Raw genomic sequence first — 17,295 nt, 5'->3', positions numbered from 1 at the left:
TCCTGGCGAGTGAGAGGCACTCGCACCACGTCGAGATGCGAAATGAGAGAAGCGAGCGGGCGTCTGGCCCTCCACCTGCCCTTGCTGCACCTGCACCGGGCCACGTTGAAAGGCCTCTGGCTGACCAAGCAGAGGATCCCGCTGGGAAAAGGTGTGCTTTCAGAGGAACCAGTCCTTTTCTTCTTTGTGTGATTACAAAGACTGAGTTCATTATCTTCCTGGGAGAGATTTCCGAGATAGAGATTTCTGTAAACACCTGCCATTGTCCTGCCTTAGTCATTCAGAGATGCGGATCCTGGAGAAGAGACAGAGCCCAGAGCCTAGGAGCACCCACGCCGAGCTGTGCCTGGCTCCATAGTGTCTTGCTCAACTGAGGGAGGACCTGGGTTGTGCTACTCATTGAGTTCACGGTCTGGAAAGGTTTTTGCTGGGCTGGGGAGGAGGTGGTGGAGTGGCACCGTCAAGGAGATGGAGGATGGCAGGTTTCTGTCAACGAGTCTTGGGACACAGACACCCTACACATGAGAGTCTAGACCAGGAGCTGCAGAAGCACAAAACAGGAGAGATCTAATTTTGCCCAGACAGTGGACCCAGAGGGGAGTTGTAACCCATGTTTGTTGAGGGCTTAGTACGTCAGACCCTGCACCAAGTGTGTGTTGACAGCTCTCCTCTGGGTTGTGGAAACAGTGTCCCTGAGCCCCAGGTCACAGAGGATGAGGGTGCCCAGAAGGAGGAAGATGCTGGTGGCAAAGGGGAGAGCCCATGGTGTAGGGCCACAGCCTGCCTTCCCTCATGTGTCCATTAGCTCTGCAGATCTCCTGGGAGCTGGCATTGTGCTAGGCCCTGGGCTTGCAAGAGGAGACAGAACCAGAGTTCCTGTGCTCGAATGATCCAATGTCTCTAAGCCAATGCAAGGCTCCCGGGCCGCCCTCTCTTTGGGAGGAACCTGCTGCGATGTGAGATTGTTTTAAGGAGAGCTCATGTGGACAGGGAGACTGAGAAGGGCAGTGGCTTCTAACTCGCACAGGTGTGGTACGGGAGGGCATCACGGTGCTGGTACAGCAGCCTGGCTGTCACCACGGTGGCCATGGGTGGTGTGGGGAAAGACCTGCAGAGCGTCTCATGGAGATCCAGGCTGTCCCCTGCCTGCCCCACTCGGCGGCAGTTGGCTGCAGGTAACAGGGTCCTGTGACAGATGCTTAGCCAAATGGGTCTGGGGCGTGTTTTACTGACAAAACCAGACCGGAAGCAGCATTCAGGACCCTAGAAGCCCACAGCCTGCTCGTTTAGTGGGACTGCTCCCTCGGCTCTGCCACGCTTGGCAGCAACTTTTACCCTTCGGGCCACCGCGGGCTGCCTGAGGCTTCCCAACCGTAAGATTCTCGTTCACGTTCCAGAAAGGGCGGAGCAAGCAGCAGAAGCAAGGGGAGGCACCTGGGAAACAAACCCCTCTCAGATACACCGCCCCTCCCCTCGCCCACCAGGACTGGGGCCAGCGGGCTGTGAGAGGTGACATTGGCCTTAGCTCTTAAGCCAGGCACATGGTCCCCTCCATAAAGTCAGAAATTTTGTTAGTAAGGAGGACATGGAGAGTGCACCACACTACCCTGCCCTCCCCTCCCATCACGGGCAGGTCTGGCTCCACTCACCGGCCTTCTTGCTGCCTGGTCTTGTGCCTGCTTATTCGCTGTTTTCTCCTTTATGTAAACTGCAGATCAGGGAGCTGGCCTGTCTCGTTCACTGTTGCAATCCCAAGACCCAGAGGAGAGCCCAGCATGTGACTGGTGTCCAAGAAATACCCACCAGACAAGAGACCAGTTCGTCCAGACAGTGACGGATTGGAAATGGGGGGGATTTAGAGAAAGGTGTCCAGCACGACTCCTGTTTGCACCTGCTCCCTGGAACAGATGGCACAAGCATCCACCAAGAAAGGGAGCCCACAAGAGGCATAGTGCAGGGGTGAGGCACGGCGACTTGTGGATACCGCTGAGATCTCCAACCAGGCAGCCGGCTCAACAGATGTGGCGCTCAGAGGAGAAGGCTGGGCCAGAGAGACACCTTTGAGACTCGTCCAAGAATAGTGGAATTGAAGCCAAGACTGAGGGAGGAACAGAGCAAGAATGAGCCTTTGCTGGGTGGAGGATGAATATGGGGTGAGCAGAAACTCCAGTAGAAACCAGCTCACCCCGGCTCTGCTTCCGCCCGGGAAGGCAGCGGACCTGAATCGTGTTTGGAAGGTGTCCTGTATTCCGTCAACGAGCACCTACTGCTGTTTCTCCACGCCAAACACTGATCTGGGCTTCCACGTACTGAAATGACTCCACACCGTCCACCAGCCCCTGCCAGCACCGCTCTAGTTCAGTGCTGTGGATGCGCGATAGAGGCACGCGCGGGACTGTGTGGATCACAGAGAGGCAGAGCGGGTGTCGGGCGACATCATGACTGCTGCACGGGATGACTTGCAGTCAGCCAGGTGTGCGGGGGGTGGAGCATGCAAGCTCAGGTGAATTGTTCAGAGCATTGTTGCCGAAGGCGACCTGCGGCAAGAGCCGAAGATGAAGAAGCAGCAGATTGGGAAGGGCAGGGGGTCAGGAGGAGCTGACCACGCGTCCTTGCAGGCGGCAAGAGGTGAGCAAAAACCTTGGAAGAAAGCACCAGCATGTGCTGGGATTTCAATGTGTGTCCCAGAGTTCCTGTGTGGGAAACTCAGTTCCTTTTCTTAAAAGATTAATTTACTTTTGAAAGTCAGATTTGGCAGAGGGGAGACAAAGAGAGAGAGAGAGAAATAGCCCATCTGATGGTTCACTCCCCAGATGGCCGCGAGGGCCAGCTGGGCGAGGCCGAAGCCAGGAGCCAGGAGCTCCTTCTGGTCTCCCACTGGGTGGCAGGGGCCCAAGCACGTGGGCCATCTTCTTCTGCTTTTCCCAGGCCATCAGCAGGGAGCTGGATCAGAAGTGCAACAGCTGGGACTTGAACTGGGGTCCTTAAGTGACACCAGCATCACAGGTGGCAGCTTTACCAGCTGTGTCACAACACCGGTCCTGGAAATTCAGCCCCAATGCAGCGTGGTCACAAGCTGAAGCCAGGGAAGAGGTAAGTAGGTCGTGGGGGCCCGGACCTCAGGAAGAGATGAGGGCAGTTATCACGGGAATGGCTTAGTTGTCAAGTGAGAGATTTGTTACCAAAGCGACCTTGGTCCTCTCTTGCTTGCTGGATCTCGCCCTCTCCCTCTCCACCTGCGGCCAGGGGGGCACCGCCCCAAGGCCCTCACCAGAGGCTGGTACCTTGCTCTTGCACTTCTCAACCTCCAAAGCTGGTTGAGCCGAGTAAACCCCTGTTCTTTTTAAATCACCGATTTTTAGGTATTTCACCAGAGCTGCAGACAACGGACTAAGAGAGTGTCGGACTCTCACATCAGCCGACCCCTGGCAGCGGTGTGAGGGTGCATTTCCGGGCGATGAAGCTGAGGGTGGGGACGTCCGAGGGTCCGCCGTGTTCCAGGCAGGGGCTGGTGCCATCGCAGCTGCAGTCTGGGAGCAAATGCTGCAGAACACGACGAGGTCCAGGTGCACACCGTCCATCGCTGAAGGACGGAGATGCCCGGGGACACCCAACGTGGGGGGCAGCAGGTGGTTTATAATGGAGGGGATAGGGTCTGGTGCCGAGTGAAAGCTCCAATGCAGGGAACAAATGACCCACCCAGGGGTGCCGCCCCAAGGGATACGTGTTGAAGAGTAAGAGGTAATGATAAGGAAAACGATGGTGATTGGGATGTAGACAATGGAGCCAAGAGCCAAGACACAGGCAGGAGGAGGCACAGCTCGGGGGTGGGAAGCAAAAGTCCAGCTTAGAACAGGTGCCTGTGACGTGGCCACAGGGCCCGGCTGGAGATCCCCATGTGACAACCAGGGGCCCAGGAAGGGAGGCTTTGGAGGTGCCAGCAACAGATGGTCACTGGGACATGGCCAGGCTCAGTGCAGAAGCGGGGAGAGGGCTGGGGCACTGCCTGTTCCCAGGCTGGGTGCAGAGAGCTGCAGGTGCTACAGGAACTTGGGGACTGCATTGTGACGCAAAGGACATTCAAACGCCCGAGTCTGCCAGCGCACAGTTACTTAGGAGCTGTAGCTACACAGGGCTACACAGCATAAAATAGTGCGAACCTCCTGGATGGTTTCCATTTATCTGTCCATATATTTGTGTTTTCACACCCAGGGCCACTGTGATGTGGGCTGATAATTAGGTCGGGGGCGCACAAGTCTGAACACATAGTACAAAATGAACTCCAGGGGCCTGGGACACACAGTCAGAAACACACCCAAAACACTGGGTTTCGACCCCCCAGGAAGAAAGTCACCAGCTGATGGGGAGGAAGCAGACAGAGACTGGGGGAGGGGTCCTCCCAGCCAGCACCCCCGCGCCAGCTCCCGGAAGAAGACAAACTCCATGGGTCTGCACCTCGGTGTCTGCTTTTGAGAGCACACCATGGCCATTTCTTCTGCTTTTATCTTCTCGGATTTATTTATTTATTTCAAAAGCAAAGTTGCAGAGAGAGAGAGAGAGATCCTCCACCCACTGGTTCATTCACCAGATGGCTGCCGTGGTTGCGGCTGGGCCAGGCTAAAGCCGGCAGCCAGGAGCTCCATTTGGGTCTCCCACGTGGGTGCAGGGGCCCAAGCACTTGGGCCATCTTCTGCTGCTTTCCCAAGCCATAGCAGGCACTCAGGTGAGATGTGGGCATATTGGGCAGTGGCTTAAGTCGCTGCGCTGGAGCACTGGCCCCACCATGGCCTGGGCGGGAGCAGAGGACACACCTTGGTCTGCTGGGGTCTGCAAGTCACCCCCTTCTCAAGCAGTTCCCTCATCGACCAGCAAAGAGCAATGTGGCCAAGGGTCGCGGTGGCGCCCGGCGGTCGCATTGAGGCCTGGACTGACGGATGGATAGGTCCTGGACTGACGGATGGACAGGTGAGCTAGGAGCCCAGGCTCTGGTCCTCTGCACACGACAAGCAGGCCGGGCCACGCAGCGGAGTTGGGGACGGAGCACCGCTGTGTATAACAGAGCTGCGCCCAGCCCAGGAGACCCGGCCCTGTCTCATTTATCCGCGACAAAACAGGCGTTTTTGAACCTTGGACATCCCCTCCGAGAGGCATGGCGTGCTCTTTGCCGGTGGTCTCGGGTGACCCCGTAAATTTCCTCCCAAGGCTTCATGAGGTCATCGGCAAGCAGGGGGCATTGTCCCATGGGCCCCCCAGCCATCCGTCACTCCAGCTCGGTTCCAGTTGTTAATTATATTATATGGAGCCCAGCAGATGTCTCTTCTCACAGCCAACGTGCACTTCCTCTCCGTTCATATATTTTATGCTTTTGATTTACAGTTTACATCCATTTCTTGGCTGCGCTGCGCCGGGCTCCAGCCGTGTGCTGGGCGCAGCGTCAGCCCGGAGCAAGCCCGCGAAGAGCGCCCGGCCCTGCCCCCGGGAGCCTCCCAGCAGCAGCGATGCCACGGCCCTCACAGAGACCCTGGATGTGAGGAGGCTCCCGGCCGGTTGTACTCTGCTCCTAATTTGTATTCTTTTGTTCCTGTGTCCAAGGCAGAAAGGAGTGCCCGGGCCCTGCCCCCCGGCTGCCATCCCAACCCCAGGTGGCACCTGCTGTCGGATGCCAGCTGGCCTTGCTGCCTCGCAAGCACTTCGTTCTGGCACATTCTGTGATTTACCTCTGAGAGGTGCGCAGGCCCTTGGCGGAGGAGAAAGAGCCGCTGCAACTCAGCCCCTTCCGCCTTTGCCTAAGGAGGAACAAGCGCCTCGTTGTCCGGGTAACTAACCCGAGGGGGTCAGCATTAAGGCTTGGAACAAGCGAGTAACTTTGCTGAGCTGACCTCCAGGTCTCCTGGACATGGGAGTGCCCCGGCCTGAGCCTCGGGTGCCTCAGGGCCTTCCCTGGGTCCACGAGGACCCACACTGTGGCTGCCGCGGCAGGTGGAGCAGGGCGAGGGGCGGCTGCATGTGGCCCCCGATGGCTCCGGCCGAGCTCCCAGGGCACCCTTCACAGCCCGGCTTCCACGGCGTCCCACCTCCCTCTGTCCACCCCCGCGTGGCCTCTGCTGGCTCATCTCCATCTGCTTTTCTTCCTTCCAGGCGTATCAGGCTGAGGGCACTGGCCTCTCCAGGTCCCTGTATCCAGCGTGCTTCCTTTTCCAAGCCCTAGGAGCTGAGTTCTCGGCGGGATGTCTTTCTTTCTTTTTTTTTTTTAATTTTTGACAGGCAGAGTGGACAGTGAGAGAGAGACAGAGAGAAAGGTCTTCCTTTTGCCGTTGGTTCACCCTCCAGTGGCCGCCGCGGTAGCGCACTGCAGCCGGCGCACCGCGCTGATCCGATGGCAGGAGCCAGGAGCCAGGTGCTTATCCTGGTCTCCCATGGGGTGCAGGGCCCAAGGACTTGGGCCATCCTCCACTGCACTCCCTGGCCACAGCAGAGAGCTGGCCTGGAAGAGGGGCAACCGGGACAGGATCAGTGCCCCGACCGGGACTAGAACCCGGTGTGCCGGCGCCGCAAGGGGGAGGATTAGCCTAGTGAGCCGTGGCACCGGCTGGCGGGATGTCTTTCTGTCGCACCTGCTGTCTGCCCTTGCTCCTCACACACTCGGGCGCCCCTCCCTGCAACCCGTCCTCGGCTGCCCTGAGCCCCTGGAAGCCCAACCCCGGGATCTGTGCCCTTCGCTCTTCCCCATTCTCCTGGGCCCCAGCCCCTGCCTGCTCTTCTGAACCCCAGGCTTGGGGAACTGAACACTGCTCAGCTTTTTCTTCACCCAAGCCTCAAGTGCCCCAGACAGAACTCGCCATCTGCCACCCAAGTGTGCCCCTCCCCCAGGGGCCCCTGTCTCTGTAGACCACACACCGCCAATCACGCCCCAAATCCACCATCTCACCGCCTGCCCTTCCCCCTTCTAACCCTGACCCCCCCAGAGCACACAACGTGGGTTTTACCACGGCGATGCAGAGCACGTCATACTGCTACCCCAGCCCCTTCCTTTGCCTGGACAGCCACTGCCCGCAGTCTGCCTTGCCACATTGTGCACGGCCACCTGTCTGAGTGTCCAGCTCCTCTGCCGTCAGCCTCCCTCCTTACCCCGCTGAGCCAATACCCATCCAACGCTTCTCTCAAGTCCTACTCACATGGCCCTGGCCGTGGGAGATCTATGGGCCCCTCGCTCTTGCTCAGCCTGGGCTACCTGCAGGCACCTGTTAGACACAGACACACTTGGTGTGCTCTCAGCCCTGGATACCTGCACGTACCTGTGCTGGTGGCCGAGGGGCTAGAGGGGAATGGACTTTGCCTCGTGCCCAGCATCATGGCCACAGGGAGCGGATACCTGGTAAACCTGCAGGGTCCCCAGTGGCTCCACAGGAGGGGTCTTGTGCTGGATTTGGCCCAGGGGAGTCAGATGGTGACATCGACGAGCCCCTCACTGGTCACAGCAGAGAGCGAGGAGGGGGACTGCAAGAACTCTTAGGACCCCCAAGACCCAGAAACAGGGCACACCATGAAATAGTCAGAAACCGGTGCTGAGAAGTGGAGGCAGCATCATCAATGCTCCCAATCTGTATGGCTCCCGACGAAACCTGAAGAACAGAATCATATGCGGAAGATACACATGAGCCTGGTTAAACTCCTCAAAGACACGGAGGAAAAGACAAGGAACTAGGAAAGAGGAAAAGTTGAAAGGAGACTAAGCAGCTTCAGGAAAAGAAAGGGGTCGATTGGAAATGGTTAGGAATGCAAGCGAGGATAATGGAAGACGTTTATGTGCATGCAAAATGCACTGAATTGAACAGGCGGAGAAAAGCGATGATCCTACAATATTGATGGGAACTGCACCGCGTGCAGCATGAAGAAACAGAGGGTTAAAACAGCCGGAAAAAGAAGCACCGTGTGAGAGCTGCGTTGCAACCTCCAAACGCGTGCACTGCGTGAAATTCCGAACGGATGGAGGGTCCTGTGACCAATCACTATTTGAGGGTAAAATGCCCAATAATTTTCCCAATTTGCAGAAGACACAAGTCCTCAGATTTAAAGTGCAGTTTTAGTGTCTTTCAGGATACAAAAAATGATGAAAACGAACAATAAATTGTAGGGAAACGGCAGAACATCTGGGAGGTCCAGCATTTCTGAGAAGCTTCCGGAGGGGCTTCTCTTCTGAGAAGTTGATTCAATCAGGAGAGGAGGACTGGGCAGATGGGAGGCCACTCCGGGGCAACAAACCCAGCTCGGCACTGATGGAGGCCTGAGAGGAAGTGTTCGTGCCCTGTGCGGCAGTCAGGAGTGGGAGAGGGGGCAGGCCTTGTGGAGCAGCAGCTTAAGCCACCCCTGGGGACGCCCTGGGAGTGGCTGGGATTGACCCCCACCCCTCCTGCCCTACCTCATTCCTACTCCCACACTGGGAGGCAGCAGGTGGTGGGAGACTCAGCTGGTGTCCGGGACCCTGGCTTCAGCCTGGCCCAGCCCCAAGTGATGCAGGCATTTGGGGAATGAACAAGTGTATGGAATCTCTCACTCTCTCTCTCTACCTCCCCCTCACTCTATCATTCAAATAAATTAAAAATCAGTGGAAGAAAAATAAACTTTTCAGATTACCAAAATACTGCCACTCAGAAGCCCCTATTGAAAGAAATTCTAGAACTCTTCAAAGAATAAACAAGCAAACCCAGAGAGAACAGGCAGGTGCAACAAATACTGATTTAAAAAAAAAAAGTAAATTTAATTGTTGATGATGAGAAGTAGTTTTTACTGTGTGTGTTTTGTCCAGTGAGCCCGACCTTCTGCACAATAATGGAGAGGATGGGGGACAGTTCCGGGGTGGTTAAAATGACCTGAAGCCCTGGTCCTGCTTAGGCTCAGATGTAGTCTGAGATAGCTCTGCAGTGCCTGTGTATATCCTTTGTGAACAGCATTTAAACATGAGAGGTGATCCCAGGAAATGAGAAACTTCCAAACTAGCAAAGATAAACACTAAAGATAAAGAAAAATGTTTTACATCCCTCAGAGGAAATAGAAAAGGAGAAAATGCAAATAAGCGCTGTGAGGGTCTTGTGGCCTTTATGGAGAAGAGTGCAGGGCAGGGTTTGGTACAGCAGCCAAATCGCTGCTGGAGATGCCGTGTCCCACATTGAGCGACCGGTCAGAGGCTTGGCTCCTGCTCATGTGCAGTCTGGGAGGAAGCAGGAGATGGCTTGAATACTTAGGTCCCGGCCACCCTCATGGAGCTCCTGGTTCCCGACATTAGCCTGTCCCTTCCCCGACTGATGCTGGCATTAGCGGAGTGAGCCAACAGATGGAAGATCCTCTCTCTCTCTCTCTCTGCCTTTCAAAATGAAATGAAAATAATTAAATAAAAGGGCATAATACATTAAGCTTTTACTTTAAAATAAAAAAACAGCTGCTTTTAGAATAATATGCCTCTTATAAGAATTAGATTCCAAATTAGAATACAAATATGTTCAATAAGAAATGGACACACATATCCTGGATGTTGTGAACATACTGAAAGAAAATCGTTGTAATAATAATGATATATAAAATATAAACATTAAAGGTAAACAAGAGAAACTTTCCATTATAATAATAATCCATCCAGAATACATTTCCAACAATTTAATTACAAAACAATAATGAAATACATTTTGAAACTAAGAGAATTACTAAGCAAACTGTAGTTTAAAGAGGAAATCATGTAGCAACGGAAACTATAAATGTTTGTGGTGAGACCTTGTGAAATTGGCACTATCTGCAGGATATATCTAAAGTGGTATTTGGAGGCAAATTTATAGCCTTAGAATCTACTTATTGAAAGAAAAAAGTATTGGAATTAATAGAAAATAGAAGAAATGACTAGTTATTTTAGGAGAAAAGGAAGTGAAATGAACAAAACACAGAGCTCTAAAGATGATTCTTAAAAAGAGCTAATTAAGTTAAAAAAGACAACAAACTCAAGCATAAGCAAAAGAAAAAAAAGGAAGAAAAATGAAAATGAAGAGTTGAGGTGGGAAAGGAGGCTGCACTATGGACTTAAACCCTCGACCACTTAATGTCAATGAACTTGAAAAATTAGATGAAATGTGTCTTTCTAGAGACTATTGCCAGCTTATTCATAAAAATGTCTGGTGCAGGTAGGGTCTCTAAGTGAGTTGACTTCTCGGTCAAGATCCGATGCCAGAGACAGTTTGGCAGCCGAGGGCACGTCCAGGTGGAATCCGGACACCAGCAAGTGCAGCCGCAGAGACAGGGAATCAGGGGGCCCCCGCCTGCGCCTCTTCTCCAGCACACGCCAGGCCGGCGCGGTTCCATGCCAGGAAATGTCGCACCACGTCAACCAGCGCACGGGGAGGAGGGGCATTTCAGGAGTGAGTGTGACGGCAGGTTCAGAGAAGCGTAGGAAAAACCCTGCTATCACGGTGAGCCACAGACAAGGCTTGGCCGAGGAGAGACAGAAGGAAGCGCTTTGTCGTGTAGTGGAAGAAGCTTCCCACACGCAGAGCCAGCGCCATCCGAGGTGGCAACGTGGTGTTAGCACTTGCTTCCTCGTTGCCCACGAAGGCTGGGCCAGGCTGCGGGCCCTTGGGTGTGGCCTTGGCCCCTGCAAGGGTTTGATAAACCGGCTGCAGCACACAGGGGCTTGGGGCAGGAAATTACTCTTTTTGATCCGGTGCTGGTGGATCCACGTCACTCGGCGTTTGTGCAGCATCCCGAGGGGCCTGCCCGTGGGTGATGGTAAAACGCGTCAGCACGGGTGCCTGCGTCATGGCAGAGGTGCCGTGCCCAGGCAAGACACCAACAACGGGCAACGGCGGGGGGCAAAGGCCAATGCAAACCTAGAGCTGCTCCAATGATAAAATCCACTGATTTTCTTTAACATGATCGTCCTGGTGGCACAGAGAGGGGTGGAAGGGATGGGGGAGACACCCGACTTTCAGATGTCGGCCCTGGTGTTGGGGTGAGGGCCCGAGGAGGAGCCCACCCACTCTTCCTGGTGCCGTGGGGCGTACTCCTTGCCAAAGATCCCGGCCTGGGTCAGCTTCCCTGCTGGGTGGGCCCCAGGGACCATGGGGAGGACGGGACACCTGGATTCTGAAGGTAGAATCCAGAAGCCTCTGTGTGTGGCCAAGACCCCTGCGACAGGGAACTGAGATGGGTTTGCCAAGACCTGGTCCAGCTTCGGCCAGGGGCAGCTGCAGGCCCAGCACATGGGGAACGTGGCCCTCACACGCAGAGAAGTGAGAGGGCGCCGAAGCTCTCACCTGGGCACCCCCTGCACTACCCGGACCCTGAGTTCCAGCAATGAGGGAGCCAGCACCCGGCAGAAGTCCAGGGTTCTGCCGCCTGCGGTTTACTCTGGTGGGCGAGAGGCAGATGGGCCACTGGACTTGGGAGCTGCTGGCCCAGGGCCTGCCCCAGCTCAGTCTCTCCCAGAAGGCCTCTGAAGACATTCCGTTGCTGTTGCTTATACTTTTCATACTTTTAAAAAGGCAAAGAAGTGGGGGTGGGCGCGTATTTGTACATTCCATGTCATTCATTATTCCAAATGTAATTTTAATCAGTTCGACATGAAAGCATCTTAATATTCTCAATAATGGCACTGGTAACTTTAAATATTAAAATCCACATTAGGAATTCCCCTGCCTCTGTAGAAACTGCAGTATTTGCATTATGGATCGTGGGTTTGCCCCAGTCTCAACTTTCTGAACTCAATTTTAGATGATCCTGCCGCTGGCTCCCAAGCCCACAGCAAATGCCAGGGAGATTAGTGGTAAACAAGGCCCTAACACATCAAAATTAAATGTTCCTAATTATCAACTTTAAACAAATCCTCGCTGTGTGCAGAGGCAGTTCCTGGCCACGTGTCATGGCACTCAGAGAAGGTGTCAGGACACACAGCATTACCATAATTTTTTCGACTGGAGTTCTCATAGGACATCAGATGAAGTCCCTACCCTTAATTTTAATTGCATAGGCTGCATTCTTAATTAAAATCTGTACAAATGGATTTTATGCCATGCCAAAAGAAATCCAAGTTCATTAGTTATAAAACCTTTTAAAAATTGATGCAAATATGTGAATTCCTTAAAAGTTGGAACTCAAAGTCCTCATTTTATGTGGAGTTGCTTTTAATCTAGAGAATAATGAAGTCAACATAAATTAAGAGTGTTTCCCCCTTTTTCGGAGGGAGGGGGGTTGGTTTCTGTCTTTCTGGTTTTACATTTTTTTTCCTGTGGAATGAGGCTCATTTTAAATTCAAATACACCAGGGAGTTGTAGAGTGAGATCCTTGGCGACCTTCTCTCCCCGGATTTTACAAATGGAAGCTCATAAACCCTTTAATAATTTTTCTTATTGAGCCACAGTTACATCATCTTCAGTGACAAGAGACACCAACCAACAGAATGGGGAAGCGCCTTCTCTAACTTATTGTTGTGAATTAATGATTTCAAATTTAAATAATTCTACCGCAAAACTTTCTCAAGGCCCCTCTGCCTCTCCCGAGCCTTGCACAGCTGAGCTGAGGCACAGACATCCACGACTGGTCGCCTCCCGCGCTCACTCTGTGCTGGGCAGGCTCCAGGCACCCGGTGGGCACTGCGCGAAGACCCCTGTTGGTTGGATCTCTGCGTGCTAACTGTGGCTGACCAGGAAGAAGCGTCCCTGTCACAGGTCCGTGAGCAGCGGGCTCCGGACGTTGGCCGTCCCTGTCACAGGTCCGTGAGCAGCGGGCTCTGGACGTTGGCCGTCCCTGTCACAGGTCCGTGAGCAGCGGGCTCTGGACGTTGGCCGTGACTGAAGCACTGTCCGGCTTTGTCTGGGAGAAGCAGTGGCTCTGCAATTTCTGCTGTCACAGAATAATAAGATGGGTGCCTAGGTAAATCCACACCGCCTGGAGCTGCGCTGATGCTGGCCACTGGCCCATGGAATCACTGGAGCTTAACCTCACGTTAGGTAGGAGTAATAAAACGTACAACCCAGTTTCTTTCCCAGTTGTATTAGCCTACATGTCCGATGTGCACAGGCCACACCACAGTGTCCACAGTGGTGGACACGGTCCCACAGCTGTACCTGTGTAGGCCATTTGGTCCCATCCTTATCTGTCCCTGACCTTGGCCCACATCCTCTCTGCGGTGGTCCTTGGGGGTCAGTGGGAGTTGGTTCCAGGACCCCCTGCAGACACCCAGTCCCTTCCATAAAATGATGAGGCATGCGCACAGAACTACACACCTCCTCCTTGTATCTTAAACCACCCCCAGGTAACCTCTGGTGCCTTATGCGGTGTAAACACTGTATGAACAATTGTTACACTGCATTGTTGCAGGAATAACGGCAAGGAAAAGAGGCTGCACACGTCCAGCAGGAGGCAGCCCTTGTAGGTCTAACTGCCTGGCACACATTAGCAACAATGCATCACTTCCACCACCACCCCCATATTGCAGACCAATGGATACAGGGGCCCCCATCCTCCACACCCCACAAAACTTAAACACAGACGCGCTCAGCCTCTGGGAATTGGCCTCACGTCCTGGCCACTCTCCGAGCCACAGAGGGCAGACGCCGTCTCTCCCTCCCTGCCCTTGGTCTGCCTTTTCCGTGGCCTGGCTCCTGCCTCTGTGCAGGGTCCATGAACAGGGCTTCTCTTCCACTTCCCCAGCTTCCCTGCGTGCCTACCAGGGAGGGAGGAGTTGTAGCACACCGCCAGTGGAGGTCACAAACTCTGCCTGTGTCTACCCGAGCCTGCTCTCCCCAGTACTCAAGAGTGCGTGTTGGACACAGTAGGATCCCACAGGGCCCACCTGCCTGGGACAGGTGCCAGCTGGTCATGCTCCTGTGTCAAGGCTGCTTCCCCCTCACCACCACCACCACACCCAGGAAGACCCAAAGTGTTGGTGCTGGGCCCCGCCCACCTGAGGCCAGCATCTGTGAACGCGCACTTCACCTGGCCAAGGAGGCTCAGGGGACAGGGAAGAATTGGAAGGCCAGAGACGGACAACCACGGGCACCGTGGGCTCTGCCAGGGAGCAGTGCGGTCTGTGCACAGCTCTTCTCCCAAGCTCTAGAATCACAGAGCAATCACCGCTCTGGTATCTGCAGCCTGTTGCCACAGAACAAACAGCCCCCGTGCTTCTGTTCCACAGCTACGTCTTCCTTGTCTTGGCCCAGACGAGTGCCCCAGCTGCCCTGGCTGGACTGGGCTCACCTGTGCCTGCTCCTGTATCTGAAGATGGAAGATGGGTTAGGACAGCCCTGGCTGGCCTGGCCCAGCCTTGCGAGACAGCTCGCCTCCCCTCTTGCAGGGGGCTAGGCTGGTTTTCACCGTGAGGCTCAGAACCAGCAGGCCGTCTGGTCTGTCACCAGCAAACGTCAGGAGACTGCCCAGGGTCCACAGGCAGGGGGACCTCCTCCCTGCAGGAAGAGGGCAGAGTGAGGTCGTGACGCAGGGATGCCGAGTGGGGCGGAGGGCTGAGCCTGCATCCTCTGAGCTGCAGGGTGGCTGGGATCCCACACGTCCGACTCCGCCGAAGGTGACTTCCGGTGCTCTCACAGAGATGTCCAGCCATCACTGAGAATAGTCCCTCGGCCCTGGCAAGACCGTCATGCCATCAGCAGTGGCTTCCTCTAGCTCTCGCACATCTCCTGTCCCCTGCCAGCCCCAGGCATCCGCTCATCCTCCTCCAACTCCAGAGAGGGGAGGATCGTGGCTGCTTCTGCAATGCGTTGACCCACATGTCTCCTTCCAAAGGGCCGGTGTGAGACAGGCTATCGCAGACCACGGTGGAAGTTCGCTTGCGACAGAGCTGCAAAGCCCAGGCTGTCCCACGGGGTGCCTAGGCTGAGCCCCAGTGCCAGAGCTCCCGGCTATGATGTGAAAAGGCCACCTTCCCCCAGGGCCCCAGCGGGGAGACCCCGTCCCTGTCACGCGAAGGTTTCTGGACTCGGGCACTGGGCTCAGCCAGCAACGTTCTGGCTCTGATTTCCATGAGAAAGTGCAGGGGTGGCTGGGTTAGGGAACGTGCAGCCATGTTCTCCTCCCATTCCTTTTCCCTCTGCTCTCCTCCATCTGCAAATGAAACTAGGAGTGTTGAAATGTTGCAAGGGAAAAAAGATACTCTCCTGGTATTTCTGATCCAAGCGGAAGCAGACAGTGCCGAGGGATCCCGTGGGAGAACCACTTCTCGCCGATTTTCAGTTGAATTTTACAGGCCCAAGAGGCTATGGTAGTTAAACAAACTTGGGATAAATGCCGCTGGCTTTTTGTTCATTTATGAACTAACCCTTCAATTCTTCTGAGGTTCAACCATCAGCGCTTTCCACAGAGCCTGGAAACAAAATATGATTGGAAAGCAAGACGTTCAGAAAATGCAACGGAATGGGGGAAGGGCGACACCCGGTACTTCACTTACTAGAATTATTCAAAGGCATCTTCACAAATGTTGTTTACACAGAAATTCATTTGGGTCAAGTTGAGCAGATCAGCCAATGAGCCAAGCTGGTCCGGGACTGGATCCAGGGCTTAGAGCATCCTCAATTTCTGCCCCTGGATTCCAAGTGTGGCCGTGAGGAGCCGCCGGGAGGGAACGTCCTTCGGACCTGCCTGGGGAGTCGGACCCCCCGAGGAGCTGCAGGACCTGGATCCCAGGAGAAGCTGGAGGCAATGTCCTCGATCGTGTTGCCCTGCTCCACCGAGGGGGCAGCTGGGGCCACACAGACCGGGAGACCCTCCCTGGGAGCCGGCAAGGGAGACAGAGACGGACGCAGGGTCGCTCCTGTCCCAGAACTCTTACAGAAATGCAAGCGAGGAGCAGGACGGGGAGAGGGACGTCTAGGCGGACGTCCCCACAGCACCTCTCAGCGTTTGGTTTCTCTGTGACAAAGGCCTGTGCCTGGGAGGGAGCAGGCCGCTGAGCCAGCCCGGCCTTTTCTCTGCAAAGTTTTTGTTCCTTCCCAGGCGCCTGAAGCAGGAGAGCAGAAGAAAGGACGCGAATGTCGCTCCTTCAGCTCCTGCTTCGACTTGACCTTGGGGCCCACACCCAGCCTGACAGGGCCCCTGTTCCTTCTGCAGCCAGAGCCTCGGGGGGTTCATCTGTGGGCGATGGGCGTGTCGCGAGCGCGGCGCCTGCATTTGTCTTGCCCCCTCTACTCCTTGGAAAGCGACATCTTGTCTCGGCCTTCCTGCCTCACAGACGTACTGCAGGCAATCCTGCGGGATCCCGGGACGGCCGCGGTCCTTGGGAACTTGCAGTGTAACTGGTAAGCCTCGCACCAACACACAAGGCTTCTTGATTTATGCTAGAATCGTAAACGTTACCAAGAAATTTTAGAGCCCTCTAAATAGATCTTGGCTTCTTTCCCAGCAAGAGGAATGCTGGAAAAGGTGACTAGTTAAGGACTCCCACCCCAGAGGGCTTATCATCCCAACCAGCGACAACGCAAGTTCTGCCTCATTCTCTTCCTGACCACCCGCCCCCTCCCCCCCGCAACTGCCAGCCGCACACGTCTCTGATCTTTCTACCTCACACTTGACTTCAGACACTTGAGTACCTGCCATGCGTGCGCGGCACAGGGAAAACCTGGGGGGGTGTTGGGGGGAGATGCAGCCCTGTCTCCAGGCGCCTCTGAGGCCTGCGGGAAAACCGCAATCCTGTGTGATAAATTCTCGCTGGAGGCACCTGCTCAGGTTACCTGGCGCCCGCAGAGAAAAGCGGGGACGTGGGGAAGTCAGGACGGCTTGCGGGGGAGAGGGCTGATATTCCAACAGGATATTAAACGCTGGGTCGGATCCTTCAAGGCCAAGAAATGAGAAGAGCGCATTCCGGGAACAGGAAGGCAGGGCCGCAGGTGCAGGGGCTGCCTGTTGGCAGCTCGCTCCGTGCTCAGGAGAAAGGCAGGGTGCTCCCTGGCTGCCGGGGTGGGGGGCAGTCCTGTGCAAGAGTAGGGCAGGGACCCGGAGGGGCGCTTGGGGGGGGGTCTCATGTGCCTGGAGGAGGGGTCTGGACTTTGGGGGTCCTGCATGGTGCTGGCTGAGGGTGGGAAGATGGCCCAAGAGTGGGAAGCTGCTGCTGTCGCCAGGCGGGCAGAGTGGGGCAGAGAAGCTCCGCCTCCCTTGGGCAACAGCGAAGGCTGCTGTGTGTACACGGAGGTGGTGACAAACACCAGGGGCAGCAGGACCAGAGCCAGGGGGTTCCCAACACCGCGGTTCAGCCAGGAGGAAGGACTCAGGGGCCACCCTGTGGAGTGCCTTAGTGCTGGGAGAAGGAAC

This window comes from Lepus europaeus, chromosome 17 (assembly GCF_033115175.1).
Source record: "Lepus europaeus isolate LE1 chromosome 17, mLepTim1.pri, whole genome shotgun sequence".
NCBI classification, from domain to species: domain Eukaryota; kingdom Metazoa; phylum Chordata; class Mammalia; order Lagomorpha; family Leporidae; genus Lepus; species Lepus europaeus.
Note: the sequence above shows the minus strand (reverse complement) of the source record.